The 25,774-nt window shown below is 39.9% G+C and overlaps 1 protein-coding gene, 3 long non-coding RNA genes and 1 pseudogene across 5 annotated transcripts in view; 4 read left to right on the top strand and 1 right to left on the bottom strand.

Moving 5' to 3' along the window:
• Positions 1 to 4,057, top strand: part of LOC144517363 (uncharacterized) — a 72,177-nt gene extending 68,120 nt beyond the window's left edge. Inside the window, exon 4 of the long non-coding RNA XR_013501921.1 lies at positions 4,043 to 4,057. This is a non-coding gene — a long non-coding RNA (uncharacterized LOC144517363). The remainder of the gene's footprint in view (positions 1 to 4,042) is intronic.
• The window catches only part of LOC144516142 (CD276 antigen homolog), a 192,023-nt pseudogene that overhangs the window by 116,262 nt on the left and 49,987 nt on the right, over positions 1 to 25,774 (top strand). The gene's annotated exons all lie outside the window — the stretch shown is intronic.
• Positions 1 to 25,774, bottom strand: part of LOC144517362 (uncharacterized) — a 403,478-nt gene that overhangs the window by 337,187 nt on the left and 40,517 nt on the right. The window lies entirely within an intron of this gene.
• LOC144517366 (uncharacterized) lies at positions 5,876 to 11,440 on the top strand. The gene is made up of 3 exons (XR_013501924.1): positions 5,876 to 6,532; positions 7,734 to 7,826; positions 11,266 to 11,440. It is a non-coding gene; the product is annotated as an uncharacterized LOC144517366 (long non-coding RNA).
• Positions 11,497 to 18,412, top strand: LOC144517365 (uncharacterized). The gene is made up of 4 exons (XR_013501923.1): positions 11,497 to 13,565; positions 16,052 to 16,165; positions 16,352 to 16,379; positions 16,741 to 18,412. It is a non-coding gene; the product is annotated as an uncharacterized LOC144517365 (long non-coding RNA).

The following is a 25,774-nucleotide window of genomic DNA, read 5'->3' as shown; positions in this document are numbered from 1 at the left end:
CTGCTGGCAGGGTCGGTGGTCGGTGGTTTGATCCCCGGCTCTTCTTGTCCACACGTCCAAGTGTCCTTGAGCGAGACACTGAACCCCAAATTGTTCCCGATGGTCAGACAGCACTTTGAATGGTACTGTCGTCGGGGTGTGAATGGATTAGGGTTGGGTACCAAACTCTGTACTTTTTTGGGTCCAGATCAAATTACGTTGGTACTACCGAGGACCGATTCACTTTAAACTTCACGGTGCCAAATTTTGGTACCTGAGAGCGCGTAAGAGCAAGCTTATCTGTCCTTTCTGCATATTGACAGAGAGCAGAGCTCCGACAACACACACACACACACACACACACACACACACACACACACACACAAACACACACACACACGCACGCAGAGGTGCGGACAGAGTAAACTCGAGCAAACTACGTCAGCTGTGCAGTTTTGTTGATGTCACAGTGAGTCACGGCGACGCCAATAAAGTAGTTTCAAGTGTGATCACAGTGTTTTTCGATTGCTAAACGACAGTGGGCACAACTGGAGTCACATGTGCAAAACTCTAACCACAGTCTGCACTACCAACAGTCACCTGAGATAAACAGTTCACATCACCTGCAGAACTCATTCACAGCAACACAACTCTTAACACAGGTCTCAGAACAGACTCAGAGCAGCCAGACACTCAGAACAATCCTCACTGAGATCACTCAGAACACACTGAGAGGAAAAACACTAGCATCAAACACCAATACAGAAAATACTAACTTTTCATCTTTACAGTTTGAACAATTTGAGTGTCTTGACACTACTCAATAGTTTATTTAAGGAAAATATACAGATTGTATAATATACCAATTTTTACGTAAGGTAAACACGAAGGAATGAAAATCAGCAGTTTTCTTCAATGTAGTATTTTGTCTCTAGTAATTTATGGAATTACTGGGAAAAGAACTAAAGGTACATAACAGTAACAAAGAATAGTGTGACTAATCCTGCCTCTCTCCAGCATCATGCTGCACGTTTTCTTCATCACATTGGATGTCTGCATCATCTCTAAATACTAATGAATGTGGTGTTTCCATTGCTTTCACCTGCATTACTTTCTGAAAAACAGTAAGAACGCAGTTTTACCATAGTAAAGATATAGTGTTTTTCACTTTTTTTTATATAGCTGTGTATCCAGTATAACCTCAGACATCTTACCTGGACATATTGGTATCTTTGCTCTTTTACCTGTTTCTCTCAAACGGTACAGTGTATAATTGTTTCATTCTTATTTGGTGTTTGTATACAAAAAAAGGCTTTCTGAGCTTTCTCTGTATAAATACCGTATATATGTTCACTAACTAGTCTAAAACAAGACACCTGCTTAGGCTTTCAGCTAAAATTCCAATCAGCAGCGTTTGATAGGCACCAGACTGAAATCTATTCTGTTTTGAATGTGTGGTTAACAGTTTGGACAGCAGTGTGTTAGCATTTGAACAAAGTGCTGTGAATCCACGTTGTGGTTAAAGCCATGGGATAAGCGTGTAGACTTTTGAAAACTGTGTTCAAGCAATGAAAAAGGAACTAGACTTTGGTCCACATGAACTGCTGCTGGGCAGACTGTGGTTAGAGTTTTGCACACGTGACTCCAGTTGTGCCCACTGTCGTTTGGCAATCGGAAAAACAACTGTAATGGAGAGGCGAAAGCGGTCGTGGTGCTGTTGACGTTACACTTCCCCCGAGACGAGCAGTCACAACAGTGTGCCCTGATGGCTGACTGACAGGCTGAGGTTGTAAAGAAAGGCACATTTACTTCTACAGCACCTTTCAGCAACAAGGCAGTTCAGTTACATTCCTTTGCACTTAAGTTAGTTCTCCGTTAGTTCAATGTTGACAACAGGGCAGTCACCAAGTTTATTGTTAAAGGTTTGTGTCATTATGCAGTTTGCACTAAAAAGTCTTTGTTCTTTACATTCCTTTGCATTTTAGTTAGTTCAATATTAGCCTGTACACGATGTCATTTGTTTATTTATTTAATTATTATAATATGTTCATGTTGTGGCAAAAAGGTTTCCCTTTTTTTGTTAATTTTTAAAGTTGGGATTGATACCAGTCCTGAGGATCTGACTGGCGCACCCCGATCCAAAAGCCCAACCAGTGTTATTAATGATACTCTGAGTGAGCAGTGCTACCAGAATTTTTTAATTTTGATAACTCTTTTGATTCACAAGTAAGGTGGAAAATAAAAGTTTTGTGTTTAATGTGTTTTTGTTGATGTTGAAATGGATTTTCAAACATATGGTATCGAAAAAAGTATCGTTAAGGAACCGGCATCGAAACTGAGATATCGAATTTGGCACCGGATCAAAAGATTTTGAACGATGCCCAGCCCTATGAATGTATAAATGACATATACTGTAAACAGCTTTATTAATATTATCCTCCCATGTGATGGGCATTGAAAAAAAACATAAGACTTTATAAGCTTGCTGTCATGCTGTAAAAGAAATGTGACTTCTTTTTTTATTTGGATATTTGTGTCATTGACATTATTTAGGACAATCATGTTCTGCTTCTTTTTATGTCTTAAGGTGCTAAGTCAAGAGTTTGTCAGGTTGAACTAGACACTGTTGTTGCTGATATCAGAATTGTGCATGTACAGTATGTTTTATCTGATGAACTCTCAGGGCATCATGTCATTTCAGGCAGCTCTTCATCATTTCTATCTAAATAAAAGATGAAATATGTCAAACTGTATGTTGTGACTGTTGTGGATGTTTCTGTGTTCAAACTTTGATAAAAGAAACAAACTACAAACATACTTCTGATACTACAACATGTATCCTGGCTGCTCAGCAGGTTTCAGTTTTTTGAATAATCCTCCACATTGATCGTTATAATAAAGTTTCATTCTGATAACTAGAATGACTTTTGGGAAACTCTCAATCACTCCATCTATATAAATGTAAATATATATTTACTCAAGCAGCTGGAAGTTAACGTGAATCTGGGAGAATCTGTGGAAGAACATGACTTAATACTACAGATGGACTGTAACACTTTCAGATGAAGTTTTTCCATCATCTTTATTCTTTATATCATTATGTGTATACCCAACGTTCACTTCAAAAAGTGGTATTTACACATCCTTTAAGTCTAACTATATGCTAATGATTCTTTAAAAGTAATAACTGTCTTACGTCAGATTCAGCAGCAGGAGTTTGTCATCAATACAAATACTTCTACCTGAGAAGATCTCATGGTAGAAGTACACATAATACTCTTAGGATTACAAAAAATGGGTGTAACGATACAGTCTGTAGGAATACGTTTTTTTTTACTCTTTTGCTAGTCTGGATCCACGGAAGAACATTTCCAGGATAACTGCTTCACATCCTGCGTGTGAGGTTTGTGTGATTGCTGTGGACGAAGTACACACAGAGATACACTGGTAAGATCTAATGAGGTATAACTATGTATCAGCTCATTTAAATAGCTCACGTTACTGTATTGTGTCAACTGTTAACTTCATTTAATATTCTGTGTGGCGGTTTTGTTCCACCAACCCAGAGTGTTTTTCTCCTATCCCAGAATGAATCTGTGGTTTAGCCAGACCTTACTGTTAATCACATTTGACCTGGTTGGTGATCCAGAACGGCTGCATTTTGCTGCCAGCTCACAGTATCTCCTTTCTGTGCAAGTTAATTCACTTTTATTCTGAAACAGTTTTACTTCTGCTGATAAAGTGGTCAGGAGATGAAGACGTTTGTGAAACAGTAAAGTTGAAACTGTGCAGTGAATTTAAGGCTTAATTTGAGGCTCTGAGGTTTTTATTTAATAACAACATTTAATGTTAGTGTGAATATTAAGGGATTTTTGCAGTTTGCTCACATTATGAGCAGCTTTTGTGCAGAATTCCTGAGTCATCATAGTTCTGTGGAGATGACGCTTTTATTCTGAAGTATTTGTGCAGGAAGTGGTGCTGTTGTTGCATTAGTACCAATTAGGAGTGTCTCCATCTCTGTTATTAGAGACGTTGTGATGTTAAAGTGATGTTTGATCTTTAGGAGACATCGACAGCGATGGAGCTTCTTCCTCTTCTGTGTCTCTGCCTCCTGACTCGCTCTGGAATCACGTCTGCTCAACTAAAACAGTAAGAAAACTGATTATTATACTGAGTTATGTATTTGAAAATGTAATGTTTTTATTTTATCTAAATGTCTGAAGCACCTGTAAACATTCAGAGGTCTGGAGACAGAATTGTAATCATGCTGCTCAGCTGCTGTCACATCAAAATGTTTCCTAATATTTAGCACAGATCAAAAAATATTGATAGTTTAGTAACTTTAGATGTGGCGTTGTGTGTGTGTGTGTGTGTGTGTGTGTGTGTGTGTGTGTGTGTGTACCATTTTGTGGTGAGAAGGTGGGGCTTTGTTGTGCATTTCCCAGAATCTGTCCATCCTGCCAACTGCCTGTAGCTTTTTTTTTTTTTTGATAAGCTAAAGTAGAAACCAAAATATGACAAGTTTAGTTTTATTTATTTTTTAGTTTAGTTTATTTCAATCATATAAATACACATCACATACATAACATAAATGGTAAAAAAAAGCCGGTAAGAAAACAAATAATTACACTGAGTTATACTTTTGCAAATGTAATTTTATTTAATGTAATTGTTGGTAATATCTGTAAACATGCAGAGGTCTGGAAACAGATTATTAATCAGGCTGCTCAGCTGCTGGACATACACAAGATCTCTCTTGTATGCTCTTTAATATCATGACAACAAAGTTGTAACCATCAGCCCAAAATGTGTCCAAAACAAGTCTACAGTACTAACGGCCGTCTGCTCTTCATTATCTGTATTTTGCCCAGTAGGCCTAATTGTTCCACTGTAGAAACAGGCAACATTTCCTCCTCTATGTATGCTGCCACAAGCCCATTTATCTCTGCTTTGATTACCTACCTGTTGTTAAAACCAAGTCTTGCTGCTGGACTGGTATCAGTGGCGTGCCAAGGCACTTATCCCCTAAACCTGTTTGAGGCGTGGCTCACTCGGATCTTTCACCCGTGTCTTTAAAGTCTCTAGTATCATTAATCGGATCAGTTGAGTCCTACTACAATTCAATCTAACATGATAACAGCGCCACACACAAACCTCTTGCAACATTAGCTACTGCTAGTCCTAGCCATCTTAGCTGCCAAAAGCTTTATAACTTACAATTACGTAGGCAACCACACCTCCACAAGTCAACTCAAGCGACTCAGTGAGCAGAGAGACAGTCCGAGACAGGTTATAGGAACTTCCCGACCCGCAGACTCAGAGCTGGAAACATTGCAAGCTCGCAGATCATGGGACTCACTCGAGGACTCATGAGTTCTTGAGTGAGTGAGTGAGTCAGTCAGTCAGTCAGTCAGTCCCACGAATCAGCCGGCTACTTTGTCATAAGTGGATCTGTAGAGCGAGTGAAGTCTCTCCTCGAGTAAAAAGCAAATCCACAACAAAAGCCATTCTTTCACTTCTGAAATAACATACAATGTTCTGCACGTAGCCTAGGCCTACTGTAGGTTTGGTGTATAAATGTAGTATGTTAAAATGCAATGAGGTCGAGCAGACAGTCCGAAACATTGCAAGCTCGCCTCGGCTCGCAGACCATGGGACTCGTGAGTCATCATGACTCACGAGTCCTCGAGTCAGTCGAATCAGCCGGCTACGTTGTCATGGGAGGATCTGTAGCAGACGAGCGAGTGAAGTCTCTCCTCGAGTCAGGGTGAAAAGCAAATCCACATCAAAAGCCATTCTTTCACTTCTGAAATAACATGCTTATAGATGTATAGATGTAGCATATGACAATTAGGTCGATCGATTTAAAAAAATTTTTTCACTGCGGGCATTTCTCTGTTCCTGTTTGGTGAGTCTGCACCGAGTGAATCCACAGAACTTCGTACTACGTTAGTGGTTAGAGACAATGGGTACATTACATGCAGGTTTATGAACAATATTTGTTCCTATAGTCTAGCTACTTTTTCATCTGTCCATCCTCTGCAGGTGTGGTCTGAGGATGTCTTTGCTAACCTGTCCTGTTAATTTGGTTTAATATGGCTTTGCAATGAACGCTTGTTCACCTGTTTGCCATATGTGTTACAGCAGGGAAACACATTATATCAGAGAAAAAACGAAAAATGTGCTTCTGTTAAATGATAAGAGTCAGAAATAGTGTTTGCTGTGAGAAGTGCCACTACACATATTGTCCGTTTACACATTGTGTTCACAGGAGCAGCTCCAGAGCCATCTGTCAAGATACTTAATAATCCAACAAACAACTCAGCGCTGCTGCAGTGTGAGGTTCAAGATGCTTCTCCAGACCTTAAAGTAGAGCTGCAGGACAGTGCTGGAAACACACTTCCTGCTGAGGAGCCCCAGGTCTCAGAAAGAGGAGACAGATACTACATCACCCTCCAAACTACTGTGTTCAAGACCGACAACTTCAGCTGTGTCGTCACACAGGAGGAAACCAACCAACAGATTTATGCTCAGACCTTTGTGCATATCAGTGGTGAGTATATTTAATCAATATATAATAATTGAAATTGTTGGTTATTCATTTTCAAAATGTTAGATGAAGACATCTGCACAAGTTCAAAATGTTTCAAACTGAGTGAAAACTTCACACTGAAACTGAAACTTTGTGGCTATATTTACACCACTACGTTTTGGTTTAAAAACAAATATCTTTTCCTACGTTTAGGCCTCGCGTCTACACTACCTGCTCTTCTCCAAAGTATTTTCTTTGTCTTCAACTTATACATCCATGATTTTCAACCCCAGAGTAATGTCAGATGGACTCCTAGTCTGTGTTGACTGCCGTTTTTGCCTTGTAGTCACATGTTACTTTCAGCAACAGTTCTACCTCGTCGTCAGTCTAAACAAAGAAGAAATCGTCTTATTTTTTGCCATTGCTGCTCCTCTTACGTTATTAAGGACAGAGATTAGTTCTGCTACTGGAGCTAAAACATGCTAGCCTGGTCCTACCAGACTATGGTACATTTTTGTACACAGACTGGCCAGTGTTAACTTCCTTGAAGGCGGTTACTCTGTTGAAGTTTAAAACTATTGGATCTGTCCAGAGCCACTCTGGATCTGCCATAACCAATCGCTAACGTTAGCATCGCCACAACATCATGGCCACCAACAAAACTCAGCAAAGATTGTTCTTGCTCGGGTTTTAACTTCTGGATATTCGGCAGCGTTGCCACAAAGGACCGAATGGCTTCGCTTGCAACTTTTTCCGCCGCAGTTACGGAACTATAACTCAAACTAGCGCACGACCTCAACGTCATCGTTCTCAGCCACTCCCTCTGTTCGCTGATTGGACCGCCAAAGATCAGACCGGAGAAAACCCAAGACTATACCGCAAACCCAGACGGAGTACTGAAGGGAAATGAAAATTGAGTGAAAGTACGTAGGAGGGCGGAGCCAGGCTACTAAAACTCTTGCCCGGAGATGTTTTTTGGCTTAAAATGCTTCTTTAAAAAACAAAACATAGTGTAAATGTAGCCTTACTTTCTGATTTACTTTCTACCTGTTTAGGTAAGTAGGCTGGTGTGTGCATTGTTGTTTAGCTGTGGTTAATGAGTTTCTATCGCTCGGAGGGATCACCAGCAGGGACATTGTTTGGCTCATTAGCAGGGGCGTGGTCAGCACATGTAGCCAACCATCATCAACTCTTGTATTTAACAACTGGCATTTGTTTGAAGGGGCAGCTTCAGCGGCAGACTCCTCCGACGAAGACTCAGAAGGACAGATGAGTCTACAAAAGGGTCTAGGCAGGAACTTTTTAGGAAGGCCAGGTGAGCTAAGTATCTTTTTACCTTTTCAATCACGTGTACATTTTTCATTCCTGTTCGTGTTTCCTATCAGCCTCGGACATGTTCACAACGGTACCAGATCCAAACCACCCTTATCTATCCCACCAGCTCCACACACCCGACAGCCAACACGTCCACCCCTGCTGCTCTTTCCTTGGCCTGCTCTTTCACCCAAACACTAGTGATGGCAGTCTGACACTGAAGCTTCGATACGTGCTTCAGACCATTAACTACATTTCCATTTGAAGCACTGCTCCGAAGGTTGCTTTGGTTCGAGCGCGCTCAAAGCATAATAACTTTAATGCACAACACTGAGTTTGGTTCGTAGTAGCCTCTACAGTGACAAGCATTAGTTTGTTTGTATTGATTTGTTTTCATTAGCCTATTATGGAAGCATCTAGGAAGAGAGGTCGTTCTGACGTGGGAAAACTTTATTCTGATCGCTCCTGATAAGGTATGTAATGTATGTATGCATGGGTGCTTTGGATGAAAGCGTCAGCCGGCGTCATCCGTTCCCTCTGAACGAATTTTCTCTCAATGTGGAGAAAAAGAAACAGGCTTAGTCCAAAAAGTGTGGAAAAAATGATGTTCCTTAATACAAATCTTTGAGTGTTCCCTATCCCACATACCCCCTGGCCATAGTTACACAAACACACCCAACTTGTGCCATATTTTCCCAGCACATCCTCTGTTTCCCAAGCACTCTCTCCCCAACACCCAATAACACCAATTCATCAATCTTTATTTGTCAAAAGAATGATATCCCATTCTTAGTATACATGTGCACACTGTGTGTGTGTGTGTGTGTGTGTGTGTGTGTGTATTTTTTTCACCAGCCTTAAAGCCTCTTAAAGCCTCCTGTCCACTATCTACCAAAAGATAATTTAGATGCAGCCTTGGCACTTCACCAGGCGAGGTCGCTGTTACTGGAGCTTCGAGTAATGAACCCATTTTCAAAACAATTCTTCTCAGTGGTTCAGTGCTTCACCAAAGCTGCATTTGCCCATCACTACCAAACACCCAGGCCCACTTGTAGAGGTGGGGGTACAGGCCTACTCATCACCCCCCAAATGGAGATTTTTTCTCTACCCACCGCCACATTTTCTTCCACTGTCTTTTAAATTTCAAGCTGTGATCATAAGTTATCTGGTATAATTAAACAATGTTATCTACCGTCCACCAGGACCTTTGGGAGAGTTCTTGGAGGAATTAGCAGAGATGTTCACAAGTCACTTTTTGGAAGTCGAGTCTCAAGTCTTTGAGCGTGAGTCAAAGTTAAGTCTCAAGTCTCTGGCCATCTGATCTGTCCCTAAGACTGTATTGTTAAATCTTATGAATTCAAAGCATGTCCTGTAGCTACCATCCATACAGTACAGTATCAAAATCAGTTGTAGGATAATTTTATGGGGTCTACTGCAATGCAATCTGAAGAAACACAAATTAAGAACTATGTTTCAATTTCATAACTGTATTTTTCAACATTTTGGTATCTGCACCAAATAATACATGTTTGTCTGTGTTACTAACTGGCTGCAAAGCCCAACCTCATCATGTATTACATTTTTCAGTGTTCAAAGTTTGAGGCAAACATCTGTATTGAAAGTTAATACACCACCCATGGTGCAAACATGTGAGAACTGATACTTTCCGTATTGCTATTTAACAACAACCTGGGGAAAACTTAACCTAAGTCTGTCACATCACATGGATACAACTATAAAGATACAATTTTCCTGTTCCCAGCATAAGCACAGCACTTTGCGATGTGTAGATTGTTACCTGTGACAATATGCTAAATATAACGTCTCTTTCACATTAGCAAGTGACTGACCTATCTGGGTGCGTTTTGAGATGCCTGATGAAGTTCGACGTTGTTGATCTGCCACCATTTATCTTGGTGCCACACACCTTGCATGTAGCTGTTTGCTTACTAGTTATTGAAAGCAAAACTAATGACAAAAGGCACAACTCTTAGTGGAGGACTTAGTGTTGCCATCGTCAATGCATTTTTTGACATGTGAGTGCGCGCACAGGCATAGCGCATGCGTTATGTTGCACATTATGACAAAGGGCAGGGGACACGCAGCTTGTCATACGTTTCCCCAACATATATGCGCCAATAAAAGAAAATAGAAATACATGAATACATTTAGATTTAAAAAGCAATTATTGCATGAAAACAGGTTGTTGACGAGTCTCGAAGCTCGAGTCCGAGTCAAGTCTGAAGTCTTTTGGGTCGAGTCGCAAGTCAAGTCTGAAGTCACCGTTTGTGCGACTTAAGTGCGAATCGAGTCCGAGTCTCAGACTCCCCATCTCCGGGAATTAGAGGTCCTCCTTTCAAACATCCCTGAAAATGCCCCTCCACTGCTTTTTGGCGACTTCAGACAGAGAAGTCATCTGACTTACTTCTTTTACTTTCTTCCTTTGCTCTCTTACTCAAAGAAAATTGCGATTATCAAAACACCCTGAATACCTGCTTACTATCAATCTCTTCTCTCCTCCTTCACTGCCTCTATTTCTGCAGCCAAAAGCTCTTTCTATGAGACCACAATCCAATCCTCCTTGTCCAACCCCAAATGTTTTTTCTCCATCTTCTCTAACATCCTTGACCCCCCCAGTCCCCCTCCTCTGTCCACAAATGTTACACCCAGCTCATTTAAGAGCATAGGCACAATGAGTTACATAAACAAGTACATTTATAATAGACAACTAAACTAAACTTCTGTATGTGACATCAGTAAGACCGTATTGTGAGTGTTGGAAGCTATGGTTATGCTGTGACACCCTGATAACCTTCGCCCGCCCAACCACCCGCCCCTTTGACCCCATACCTTCTCCAGTCCATTGATTCCGCCCTTTTCTCACCCATCTTATTAACACCTCCTTGTCAACCGGCTGTTTCTCAAACTCTCTCAAAGAAGGAAGAGTGACCCCTCTCCTCAGAAAACCCACCTTCAAGCTGTCTGAAGTAAACAACTGCAGAACTGTCTTCATTCTTCCATTTCTCTCCAAAACACTCAAGCATGCTATCTTTAATCAACTCTCTTTTTATCTTCACCGGAACAACTTTCTTGTTCCCCACCAGTCTGGTTTCAATGCAGGAAACTCAACTTCACACTTCTAGAGCAGTCTCTCTCTGCTGCTTTTGACACAGTGAACCACCAGACTTATTTCCACCCTTCAGGGGCAGGTGTCTCAGGTTTGGCACTCTCTTTGCCTCAAAGGCCGCACCTACCGGGTAACTTGTAGAGGTTATATGTCAGGACCGTGTCTACTCACAACTCGGGTCCCTCAAGGTTACGTCCTGGGTCCCCTCCTCATTTCTCCGTACACCAACTCTCTTGGTTCTGTTATTCACTCACATGGCTTTTCCTATCACAGCTACGCAGATGACACTCAACTAATTCTCTCTTTTCCCCAGTCTAAAACACAGGTAGCAGCTCGCACCTCTGCCTGTCTGACTGACATCTCTCATTGGATGTCCACACCAAGGTTATTATTGGAAGCAGTACTCAGATTCTTTACTTAGAAGTATTTTAACGCTGAAAAGAGGGTTGTTTTTTTTTGTATAAAACTGGGCTGTCTACACAGTAGAATGGCACTATATATATATATATATATATATATATATATATATATATTTATATATATATTTAAATTGGTGCTACATTGCCAAAGAAACTGGCAATCAGCTGGTTAAAGAGCAAACAAGTATTATATATCATGTTTTATACATATGTAAGATGGAATTAATTATACTGTATATGTCTGATGAATGTAGTGAAGTAAAATGTATAAAGTAGCATCAAATGGAGATACTCAGCCAGCACTTATTGGTCAGATGTGTCTGGGGGGCGGGAGCAAAAAAGTAAATACAGAAAGCAGGTCCTGTGTTCTGGACTAGTGCATATTTTTCTCATCTCTATGGTCAAACCAGCTAATTTCATTTAAATAATCGGACAACATTGTTTCGTGATAGTGATAGACCGATTTTATCGTCCGGCCGATATATCGGGCCGATATTTGCGTTTTTACGTGTATCGGCATCGGCCGATAAGCGGCTGCTGCGTTCACCGATAGTTTTTTTGCCACATTATTTACAGACAGGCGTCCCACAGGCAGCTCTGTGTTGCAGGAGACGCTGCAGTTCACGTGCAGACCATGCACTGCCCCTCCCCCACTAGCAGAGTGGCAGTCTTAAATTACAAATCAAGCACTTTATTTCTCGTTTTTATCACTCTCGGCTCGTAGACAAGTCAAAAGCCATATGCACGTTGTGTAAAGCCAAATTAAATTATCGCCAAAGCACGTCAAGCTTAGGCTACCACCTACGAGCTAAGCATAGTACAGTTAACGTGACTCAGGTTGATGCTGGTGGGCTCAGGCAAAGCACTATTTCGGAGAATGCTACTCACCGACCTGTTGATGAAACCAAAGTGCAAACGCTGTCTCATCAACCGGTGATCACTGGACGTCAGTGAGTAATCAAAATGATTTAGAAGTTACTGCACACTATGTTGACTCTGGTAAGTAGGGTTGGGTACCGAAACGTACCGACCTAAAAGGTAGTAACGAGACCGAATAAGAACGAAAATTTCGGTGCCTGACTTTACACTACACCTGACAGCATGTAACGTTAGCCTACCTTTAGCTAGCAGGATTAAACAGGGTTAAAATGCTAACAGCTAACGTTAAACAGTGTAAAGTGTGACTGTATTTCACTGTAGAGGATTCCAACACCGGGATGTAATAGTCTGCTCTGCAGCGCAGCAGCTGCCGTTGTCGGAATTAAACAACACAGACGGTGCGTTCACTTAAAACAGGTAGCCTCAAGGTGCATTCACAGTAATTGTAAAATACCGTTTTCCCATCTGGTGATTGTTTTTGTCGTTCAACAGCAATTTACTGGTGAAATAAGTTATTGTTATTACATTATTATTAAATCTTTAATTTTGACCATGGGCTTAACAATAAACAAGTTCCTGACTGTTGTTTAGTACCCTTCTTTTTTTTCTTTTTTCTTCTTTTGTTTACAGATGATACAAATAATAAACTAATACAAATCTTAAAGTCAAGTTCATGTAGGCTACATAACTGATCGACTGGGAAGAAAAACCAAACTGCTCAAATAGGAAGTTATCTAAACATTTAAATGCCGGGGTTTCAATATCATCTCCCGACGTATAACACCCTGCGAACTGAAGCAGCTTCTTCATCAACGGGATCGTCGACAAAAGGACATGCCATGTTTTGAGAAATAAAACGTTTTATAGTCTGCCTAACATGGTTAATAAACCAACATCATTTTTGTTTTATTCATGCCGATAACAAACTGTGCTAAAATGCGCCTGATACAGACTGAATGAATGAATGAGGAAATGAGAGAGTGCTGTGTCAGAGGGAGGAGACTGAGAGAAACTCGAGGTTTCTTGAAGAAAACCTGCTCCCCACCAGGTTAGGTTCACAGACTCAGTTACCATAGTAACTGACTCTGAGGTGAAGTTCCCTCTCTTTCTGAAACAGAAAACCCAGAGTTTCCCTCATCTCAGGGTTAACAAACTCAGAGTTTTCACTTAACCTGCTTTCTGAAATAGGGCCCTGGAAACAAAGTTCAGGTGATTTCTCAGTGTTGCCTCTCTACTAAGTTGATGAATGATATTTAATAAGCTCTCTAACATCTTTTGTTTTCTCTTTTATGTGACGGAGCAGTGCCAACCTCAGGTGAGTCCTGATTTTGATGAATTTACTGATCTCTACATCAACATGTGTGATGTAACTCATCACCGATAAGAAAAGACATTTATACACCAACACATAACAACTATCAATTATATTTAATGTCCATTTGTCACTTCTGGTTATAATAATTATAAAATAATATCATTTGTCTGCTACAAAATGATCTTAAAATATTATTTAAAATGTTTTCTGTCACACTAATGTAATCTGAACCTTAAATAAAAAAGTAAGGTATAAAACAATACACACACACACACACGTCAGTGAAAAGGATTTGAGAAAAAAGTCTCTGATGTGGTTCAGTAATATTCAACTTGTAGTTTTATATCATTTTCTAGTTGTAGTCATTCAGATTGAACCAGCAAAGGCTGAAGAGATCTTCCAAAAGGATTTAATGCTGAAGGATGAATTCAAATAAATAAATCATGACCATGTCTATTGTCTCACAAGAGAATTATGCTCAAACATTTTCCAGAAACAAAATATAGATTCTTTTGTTGTTTAATTATTTCGCTAGAAGAAATGATTGTGTTGAGACCTGAAACTGTATCTCAATATGAGTGTTATTAAATATGAATCTCTATATATTCTTTAAAGCTTTTTATAAATGAGTCAAACGTATATTTAGCTTCAAGAGTTGGAGCTTCAAGAGACTCCTGCTGCATAAATCCAAACTGTATCTCTCTGTTCCCATTGAGCCCCAATAACTGCAGAGCCGACCCCCCCACCAACAAACACTCAGCTTACGTCTGAAATCACACATTCTGCACCACATACTCAACATCTGAACTATCGTTCAATGTGTGTCATTTTCAGTGAGTGTAATTTTCAATGTTGTAACCATGGTAACCCCTGCCAACCTCCGCTCTAGCGGCATCGCCAGATAACGCTTAAATAACTGAAAAAGGGTAAATAACTAGACCAACAGTCATTTAAATATGTAGAAATGTAATTTAGAGCATTATTATTGGTTTCTTGTCGTTACTACCGCATTGCATTGTGGGATACTTATGCAGGCGTAGTGTCCAGTGTTTGCATCATACTGTAATATTTCACCGGAAATAGTATGCAATTCACGTACTATTGGTTTCATACTCAGATCATCAAGATGTCAGACATACTAAAACATCTCCCATACTGTTTTAAGGCCCTGACACACCAACCCGATAATCGGCCGTCAGACCGTCTGGCGAGGTCAGTGACTCGAGTCTGTTCGGTGTGTTCCGTGCCGTCGTCCGTCCGAGGAGCCGTCTTCATTTTGGCCGACCTGACATGTTGCGTCGGAGGGCGGGCAGTCGGACTCCATGACCAATCTGATTGGTGGAGTGCTTACCTGGAAATGATGATGAGCGGGACTAGAGTCTCTCAAAATCTGACGAAAATCTTTTAAACTGACCTTTGTTGATCTGAAATGAAGACAGATTCAGCAACTGCACGGCCTATTTCTCTTTTAAAATGTTTTCAGAAACACGTTTCGGTGAACTATTTTAGTACAATATGAGATTGTATTCTGAACAATCCGCCATGACAGTCTGGCTTTGAAATTCCGGAGAAACCAGACCCACATGACGTGTTCGTCCAATCAGCAGTTTTCATTTTTTGGACAACAATACAGATTAGCGCCACCTGCTGTTATGGAGACGTATTACACGCTCAAGTCGGCGTCGCTTCGGTGTGTTCGGAGGCACTTTTTGGACCTCAGGGAGCCGACTGATCAGTCCGACTGCCTTTTCTGCCGATGGTCGGCCGTCGGGTTGGTGTGTCAGGGACTTTAGCCCACGCATGTTAGTGTGGAACTTCAGACCAACCATAATGATTTTAATCATGATGTTACTGAGCTGTAGTCAGAGCTGAAAGAAGTACTCTGATTCTTTATTGGAGTGAAAGTATCAAAACCACCAAGTAAAAGTCCTGCATTCAAAATTACTACTTCAGTAAAAGTATAGAAGTATCAGTAAAATGTACTTAAAGTAGAAAAAGAACAAACAAGTATTGTATTTTAATCTGATAAATGTAGTGCAGTAAAAACAAATCCTCTGAAATGTAGTGAGGTACAAGTATAAAGTAGCATATAATGCAAATACTCAAGTTATTTACCTCCAAAATTGTATTTTTACTGCTCATGAAACATTAACATATACATAAATAACTTAGCTAAGCTGTGTGTTTAGCTGGATGGGTCATATTATTTTAATAAAGCTAATCAGCTGTAACAACAACTGTCATAAAAACAAGAGTTAACCCAGAGTCAATCATTGACTTGTACCTGTGAGCCTCAGCTCAGGGTTTAGAGAACACATTTCATAGACATCAGATATAAACATGATTTAAACGCCTGAAGAGTTTTAGATTTTAGTTTCAGGAGCATGCACACCTTCAGTTGTTCTCTTTGTGTAGACTGAGATGTTCAATCTGCTGTATATGATCTGTGTTCCATTCTGAGTCTTACGTTAACTTTCTATCTTCAGTTTCAGGGTCTCCCAATAGATGGATTGTTGCTGCAGTTCTTCTCTCAGTTTGTTTTGTTGGTCTTCTAGCTTTGCTTGTATACAAGTGTTGCATACAACGAACATGTACAAAAAGTAAGTTTTAAATAATGTTTTGAATAAACATATTCATGATAAGCGTACAACACATTCTTTATGTGAATGTCATATGAGTGTTTGCAGTTGTTTTATCTTCAGTCATTAATCATTGTGTTGGTATTTACACCAGAGTAGAATCAGGTCAGTTGGGATTTACTTCTTAACTTGTTTTCCTTCCTGCAGGATCACAACACCCAGGAAACCCATCTAGGTAAGGAAAAAGAACATCCTTATTGTAAATACTTTATTAGATATTGTTTAGTTTAGTCTTGTAATGTCTGTCCTATAATCACTTATAATCAGGAAACCAGATACATGTGACCTCACTATGTAATCCCACTGTGAGATCCAGATCATTTACAGGTCCCACACACTTTCACTTTTCTTTCTAGTTCTGTAAGTTTAGTAACATTCACTATCAATCATGTATCAAGATGGGTGTTTATGTTGTTAAAGGACAAAATATAAGCATAGCATGAAGAACAAAAATAAGAAGCATCACACACACACACACACACACACACACAGTAATTAACCAAAAGCTTTGTGTGTTTTTTGAAATGTTGACACAGTGATGTACCTGCCTGATGACCTGAGAGGCCTGATGACAATGAATTGCATTCCCGCTTAAAACGAGCAAAAATATTTCCTATAAAAGTTGAGCTCATCCTCAAATGTGTGTCACTGGATCATTGCGAAGTTGTTGTGTTTGGTGCTGCTTTATTGTATTTGCGGAGAAGACGTCGGCGTCTGAATCGGAGAGTTTGAGGTCATGACACCCTCCAGGACCGTCGTCAATTCGGAGAGTATCATTGGCTGCAGCTTGATGACGAGAGGTTCCGGCGGCACTTCAGGCTGGCCACGGAGCAGCTTTTCCTCCATTTTCAGTCAGTTGTCTATACTCGGCTGACTTTGCCTGAAGTCCGTTGATGTGTCTGGGACAGCTGGTTGACTTGTAAACATGTGATTGTTTCAGATAAATCTGAATGGAGGGAACTTCTGCAATCTCGGTGTCTTCGTGGACTCCTCGTCTGACAATTTCTTCTGATCTGAGGCCGCTCTGAGGTCTCACGCAGTCAGCAAGTACATTACTTTACTTTCAATTTCATAAATAGGACCTATACATTTAATTGAATAAGTAAAAGTGAAAACCCCCACACCTGCAGAAGTGACTCAAATGTTAGTAAAGGAACTTGTAGTTTGACCAGGAAGTGACCAAAACATTATTACCACAGAATCTGAAATTCAAAAGGCAGCTGGTGAAGAATGGACTGTTTGTGTTCTCCTGGAATTATTTAGATAAAGTCAGTCAATATAGAATCTGTGTTTTTTTTTGTTTTTTTTTAATAACTACATTTCGTTTATGATCTTCAGCTAAAGGAAACAAGACTGTACCAGTGTTGTCACTTCATTTTCAGTCATGGTGCACAAACATTTTAGTAGGTGGAGGGCTGACACACCCAAAACCTGAAATAAAACAACCCAGACAGTTATTTGTGGGCATTCTCAATCTGATGTAATTCAACAAGCCATTCAGATTGGGCTCCTCTTCCTATGTCACATGCAGGCTCATTAGAATATACTGCTCCTCATCTCCACCATGGATGTATTATAAACTATTTCCATTTCGGCACCCATTATCCAATCTGTCCGTTCAGAGAGAGAGAGAGAGAGAGAGAGAGAGAGAGAGAGAGAGACATAACTGACCTTGTTTGCAGTTGGAGGTGTCCTGGCAGCATGTTTACAGACGTCTCTTTTACAACGGTGGTCTACGGGGGAAATCCTTTCTGGGTCGCTGGGAGATTTTTTTGTTGCAAAATAAGCAGAAAGGAAAATAGTAAAGTAAGTAATAGTGTTTTTTGAACATTAAAACATGTTCTCGTAGAAATTGAAAATACAAGTATGAACCTGAAAATGAGCATAATATGTCTCCTTTAAAAGAAAACGTTGATATACCTGCTGGCAGGGTCGGTGGTCGGTGGTTTGATCCCCGGCTCTTCTTGTCCACACGTCCAAGTGTCCTTGAGCGAGACACTGAACCCCAAATTGCTCCCGATGGTCAGACAGCACCTTGCATGGTAGCTCGCTGTCATCGGGGTGTGAATGGATGAATGACATATAAACTGCTTTATTAATATCATCCTGCTGCTTGTAGTTGTTAAAAGTCCTAACTGAGCTAGATGTGATGGGCTTTAGAAAACTAGACTTTTAAGACCAAAGCCTGCTGTCACGATGTAAAAGAAATGTGATTTTTTTTTGTAACCAAAGTAAAATCTAATGTACTTCTTTTTTTTATTTGGATATTTGTGTCATTTGACATTATTTAGGACAATCATGTTCTGCTTCTTTTTATGTCTTAAGGTGCTAAGTCAAGAGTTTGTCAGGTTGAACTAGACACTGTTGTTGCTGATATCAGAATTGTGCATGTACAGTATGTTTTATCTGATGAACTCTCAGGGCATCATGTCATTTCAGGCAGCTCTTCATCATTTCTATCTAAATAAAAGATGAAATATGTCAAACTGTATGTTGTGACTGTTGTGGATGTTTCTGTGTTCAAACTTTGATAAAAAAAACAAACTACAAACATACTTCTGATACTACAACATGTATCCTGGCTGCTCAAACAGTTTTTTGATTAATCCTCCACATTGATCGTTATAATAAAGTTTCATTCTGATAACTAGAATGACTTTTGGGAAACTCTCAATCACTCCATCTATATAAATGTAAATATATATTTACTCAAGCAGCTGGAAGTTAACGTGAATCTGGGAGAATCTGTGGAAGAACATGACTTAATACTACAGATGGACTGTAACACTTTCAGATGAAGTTTTTCCATCATCTTTATTCTTTATATCATTATGTGTATACCCAACGTTCACTTCAAAAAGTGGTATTTACACATCCTTTAAGTCTAACTATATGCTAATGATTTTTTAAAAGCAATAACTGTCTTGAGTTGGGTGGCAGTCACTCCTCAGTAGGGAGTTGGGTTGGGAACCGGAGGGTCGCTGGTTCAAGTCCACCTACGGACCAAAGTATGGTGGTGGACTGGTAGCTGGAGAGATGCCAGTTCACCTCCTGGGCACTGCCAAGGTGCTCTTGAGCAAGGCGCTCTTGAGCAAGGCACTGAACCCCCAACTGCTCGGGGCGCCTTTCCAGTGCATGTATAGGTACTGAACATGTGAATGTAATTCAGGCATGTGTGTAATAACAGAGTGAAAACACTGTAATTTCCCCTTGCGGGATTAATAAAGTATACATTATTATTATGTCAGATTCAGCTGCAGGAATTTGTCATCAATACAAATACTTCTACCTGAGAAGATCTCATGGTAGAAGTACACATAATACTGTTAGGACTACAAAAGATGGGTGTAACGGTACAGTTTGCAGGAATGAGCAAGCAGATAAATTGACAAAGAAGACTCTGTGTTACGGCTGCTGCTGGCACCTTCCCATGTGTTTAACCCTTTTTCTAGTCTGGATCCACGGGAAGAACATTTCCAGGATAACTGCTTCACATCCGTGCGTGTGAGGTTTGTGGGATTGCTGTGGACGAAGTACACACAGAGATACACAGCAAATATGAAAACACGACAGCATTAACTTATACTGGAAAAGGTAGGGCCTATCTAGCAGAGGACGGACCCTCCTGATTGGACAGACGGACTGTCTTAACAGGAAAAAGAGGTGAAAAACACAGAAAAGCGCCTACTTTTAACAGAGAGACAGTCCGTCTGTCCAATCAGGAGGCTCCGTCCTCTGCTAGATAGGCCCTACCTTTTCCGGTAGAAGTTAATGCCGTTTTGTTTTCCCATTTGCTGTCGTGATTTGCACTTCAGGGCCACCATAGCTTAACCATGTATCAGCTAATTTAAATAGCTCACGTTACTGTATTGTGTCAACACTACGGGGTGCAAATCTTCCACCAAAACAAGTTCCAACCCAGAGTTTTTTTTTCTCCTATCCCTATTACTTCATAATCAAATTATCAGAAAGTATTAATCACATTTGACCTGGTTGGTGATCCAGAACGGCTGCATTTTGCTGCCAGCTCACAGTATCTCCTTTCTGGGCAAGTTAATTCACTTTTATTCTGAAGAAATTGCACCTGAAACGGTTTTACTTCTGCTGATAAATAGGCCCCCAAATTTGAGATACCCCTACCAGAGGTAGAACTGAACTACCAACTATAGGCAACCGAATCTTTTATAATAATTTCTTCATCTAGATCCCAGCTCAAGATGAAGAAACGCTATGACCGTAGAGCAGTTGCACACTAGTTCCAGCCAGGAGACAAGGTTTGGATTCTGTTGCCTATACCCGGTTCTGTACTCTTTTGGTCTCAACTAAAGCTAGGAGTCCCAAAACTTTGCATTTGTGTTTCCAACTTCCCTTTATTAATTATACCACACCCACATTTACTATGGTGTGGCTGATTTGCCAATCAGTGGCCTAGCTGTCAATTAATATCAGTGGATCAGAACTATTACCAAAATATGGGAAGTCTTAAAATACTAACTATTAAAAGATTAACAAAAACTGTTTTTTTGGCTCCTACAGTACTGTTTTTCCCCCCACTTTCCCAGAGTCAGACACTAATAAATGTCTGAGGACAGACCGTTTTTATGTATGTGGTGTAGTCTAAAGTTATATCAAACAGCATTATTAGGCTATATTGGCTCAATTGTTGAGTGTCTGTGGCATCAAATAAGATAATCCTGATCCCAAGGTGTTACGGCCCCTTCGATGGATTTGGGGACAGTAACGAGACAATCAATAAAGTGTGACAGAGTCAGTGTAAAAGTGAAATGTGGTTTTTATTCTAAACATGGAAATAGCTCACAACAGGATGGTGGAAGATGGGACCTGGAGGTTGTGCCAAACAAATGAATTTAATATAACAAAAACCAAACAACCACTAAACCTGGTGTATCTATACAAATATCAACGACGTGCAAGATGTATAGGTACCCCAACTTACCTAAGGTCCTCAACTTCCACCTCACAAAACTCTACAGTTTAATTACCAAACAGCCACAGCTTAAAGGACAGGAAGCCTGACAACCAGCCAGCAGCGCAGAGCAAGAGAGAACCCCACTTCTCAGGAGACCTCCTTTTATTGACTGCCACCTTGAATGCTGATTGGCCAACTCCAAACACAGGCGAAAAGCAATCATCTCAATCACCTGGAGAGAAAACAGAGTGAGCAAGAGGAAGAACAACAAGAGAGAGAGAACACATGCAGACAGGCGCTTTGTCTGGCACGTAACACCCCCACCCATATAAGTCCAAGCAATGCTAAAAAAATATACTTCATATCCAGAAGACAAGGGGAGCTCCATGGACTGGAACTTGGCACCGCAAATCCATTTTGCACAAGATAGTCAACCTCCTTCTTCATGACTTCCCTCTAAGCAGGACTTACCCGATATGCATGCTGCTTGAGTGGCTTAGGGCTAGTCAGAACAACGTCATGAGCTATGACAGAAGTTTGAGAGGGGATGTCATTAAACATACACAGGAAATGACTTATTAGGTCCTTTACATCTTTACTCTGGTCATCAGGCAGATGAGACAAGTAGCGGTCCAAGTTGGACAGCACTTCAGTGTTACTCATCCTTGGCCCTTGTGGTGTAGCACCACGCATCACCAGCCCATCATTATCACCAGGAGAGCTCACCTTCGAAATGGAAGCCATAGGCTTTGGTTGACTCACTTTGAGTGGTACAGTTTCATCATGTTGACATGACACACTCTGGTTCGTCGCCTGCGATCAGGGGTCTGGATGACGTAGTTGGTTTCACAGACAGTACAGAACCGGGTATAGGCAACAGAATCCAAACCTTGTCTCCTGGCTGGAACTAGTGTGCAACTGCTCTACGGTCATAGCGTTCCTTCATCTTGAGCTGGGAAGAAGTCAGGGCATCTTTAGCCAAGAGCAGGCTTGTTGGAGGCGATTCTTGAGCCTAGCAACATACTCTGGAATACTTTACACTCTTTTTTTCCGGCATGACCAGTAGCTCCTTAAATACCTTCAAAGGACCTCTCACCTTGTGTCCCAACACCAGTTCAGCAGGGCTGAACCCTAGAGACTCCTGTACAACTTCACGGGCTGCAAACAACACAAGCGGCACACTGTCATCCCAGTCCTTCTGCGACTCATTACAGTTGTTGCGTTACATGGATTTCATAGTCTGATGAAATCTCTGTAGTGCTCCCTGACTTTCAGGATGATAGGGACTAGAGGTACATGTTTAACGCCTAATGGTTTAAGTGCCTGGGCAAACACCTTTGTGGTTGTTGGTTCCTTGATCAGTTTGAACCACTTTTGGCAGACCAAACATTGAAAAGAACTTCACCAGAGCTTTGATGACGACAGGAGCCGTTATTTTCCATAGTGGGATGGCTTCTGGAAACCTAGTGGAAGCACACATAACAGTTAGTAGGAACTGAATTCCAGATTTAGTCTTAGGCAATGGTCCCACACAATCCACAATCACTCTTTCAAATGGCTCATCCATTACTGCAATGGGGTGGAGAGGAGCAGGGGGAATCACCTGGTTTGGTTTTCCAGTGACTTGACACACACATGGCAGGTACGACAAATATAAAAATCAGACTTCAGTCCTGGCCAAAAGAAATGCTTGAGGACTCTATCATATCATAACTTTCGGTTTCAGCCTACCACTCCTCAGTTAAAATAAATATATAAAATACATTCCTCGGTGGAGCTCTATCACCATCTTGTGTCGTGTTACTGGAGTTACACAAGTCTAATATCATCAGTCCTGTCTCTTGTGAGTAGATGATCACATGATTCCATTCCTGTTGTTAGAGATTGGTCTGTTTTAAGGTCCATGTATTGAACCCCTTCACGTTCCTTTTTTCTACATTTACTGTTTGTTTAAATATCATATTAAATGTTATAGTTTTCATGCACCAGCAAAAGCAAATTCCTTGTAAGTGTTACTTACTTAGCAATAAATATTTTTCTATTATATTTTTCGTCTGGTGTTTTTTTTTGGCTGTGTCACAGGTAATACCCAGGGATTACGGAATAATCACTAACTATCACGTTATTACCTGAAAAGTTTATTGTAATAATGTTTTTCACGTTATAACAAGGTATTTTCACATTTTAACAAGATATTTTCCCCTTTTTTATGATATACAAACTTATCAATATAAAATGTATCATGTTATAACGTGAAACATGATACTTTTCATGTCATAACATGAAACTTTACACGTTGTAATGTAAAAATGTGTCTTGTTGAAACATGAAACACCTGTTTAAATAACAACACTGTGCGGACGAAAAAATTGTGAATTATGAATCATAAACACAATTTAAGTTCCACTTCATCATGGGCTGACACTCATTCTTCCTTCTGTATGCTCCATCCATTTCTAAATCCTTCTTAGAGTACGCATTCTTATCACAATATCATCCACCGTCATCATCAGCAGCAGAATCTCACCATGTCTCAGCCCAAACATGAAGTAGAACCAAATCAAATCGTGTATATGAGCCATATTACACAATGTATTCATCCGCACACCATGTCGTCATTCAAACAGGAGTTTCATGTTCTAACAAGATAAAGTATCACGTTATAACAATAAATTATAACGTTATAACATGAAAAGTATCATGTTATAACGTTATAACGTGGTAAATAGTATATTGTAATAACAAGAAAATGTTCTTGTTATAACTTGATAAGTTAGTATGTTGTAAAAACTTGAAAATATCTTGTTATAACGTGAAAATATCTTGTTATTACATTAAACTTTTCAGGTAATAACGTGATGCTGATGTTTTTCTTTTTCTGCCGTGGCAGCACTACTCTTCCGTACCCAATCAGCTGAGACGTGTCTGTAAACTCGTGGTAATAAAAAGGCAGAGCGGCTTGAACACACAACAGGATGTTCAACTCAGCCCCGTTTCAGTTTATAAAAACATGTTGCTACGTTTTGTCGGGGCTGAACGTGGCCCAGCTCCACAACAACAGCAGGTCTCGAAATACAAATAATGTGATATATTAATATATTTGTGTAGAATCCTAATTGAGGACTGCTATATGACTACTAGAATGGGATAACGCCTTGCCTTAAGTATTTAAAAAAAAACTTTATTATGTATGTACTATGTACTTTATTTTATTTGTATTTATTGATGTATGTACATTAATGTATTAATGTAGCCTTGCCGCTTTGTACATTTGTTTTTGAGAAATGCAAAATCAATATTCCTACGAGAAGTTGTAATGTACTGAATTGTTCTAAATAGTTAAAAAAACACTTCCTTGTTTCTAACTCACATGTAACTGAACTAACCAATCAGACGCTAGCAGAACTTAGACTGAGGTTATAATGTGAGGAAAACCACAGAGATAGAATCATAACTGCTGATATGAATACAAATGTAAATATGTCAATAATATAATAACTGTGTCAACACAAATATGTAAAAGGTTAACTGTATAAAGATTGTAAATACATTGTTAGTAAAAAATATTCTCTGTGCCATTTCAATTATCAAGTACAAACTATTTGATTGGAGATTATTTTAGTTCAGTATGTAGGTCTCGGTTCAGCCAGGACTGCACTTTATTTTTAGTAACTTAGTAGCATGTATATGTATATCTAAATGGAAGTTTATTAAAAAGATGTAAACAGAGCAGTGTGTTCAAAGTGTCTCTGTGTTTCAGGTGAGGGCTAGTGAAGCAAAATCACTTTTTAATGCAAGTTTCAGCTAAAAACAGTCACACCGCAAAGAATAATGTCAATATTAATGTTTTATTCAAGATTTTGAATAGTATAATTTGAATATATTTAATTTTAAATGATAAAAGGGACTATATTATCGGTTAACATTAAACAGTGCAAGAACATAGTAAAGAGTACAGTACAGAGAGGCTTTTTTCTAAATACGTATTTCTTCGGCGTATCTGCTTTTAAAAGATAGTGATAGAGACGGTCAGGAAAGGCAGGAGATGACATGCAGCAAAGAGCCCTGTGGTGGACTCAAACCAAAGTCACAGTGGTGAGGACTCAGCCTAAAGTACGGACTCTACCCGGTGACCCACCAGGGCGCTTTATTCACTTTCTCACTGAGTTAGATAAGAAGATCAATACCACATCTCAGCCTTTACTATTCTTCTAAATACACAAGCAAGAAATGATTGTCTAAAGAGCAAACAACTGTAATAAAACACTATAAAATAACAAAAAATGTATATGAAGTGACCTTTTTTACACAATATTTCACACTTCACACAATCACAGAAAACTTGGTGTGAATACAAAAATACAAGACTTATAAGAGCATCATCATGTTGATCTGGTCCTCTCTGCTCTACACACCTCTGGAACAGGAATACTGTACAAGTCTGACAAACAGTTACACAATCAACTACAACTGCAAGACCAAATCAGTGAGCCTATTAATTGTGATAAAACACAAGCATAAGATAACTGAAAACTAAATACATGTTTCCAGCAACACAGACATTATCAAAGCCTCATTTCTTCATTAATGGATGAAGTTCATCTGGCTCTGGAGTTGGACCTGCAGGAAAAAAGACAAAA

This window comes from Sander vitreus, chromosome 4 (assembly GCF_031162955.1).
Source record: "Sander vitreus isolate 19-12246 chromosome 4, sanVit1, whole genome shotgun sequence".
Taxonomy (NCBI): domain Eukaryota; kingdom Metazoa; phylum Chordata; class Actinopteri; order Perciformes; family Percidae; genus Sander; species Sander vitreus.
Note: the sequence above shows the minus strand (reverse complement) of the source record. Positions and strands in the feature narration are given on the sequence as shown.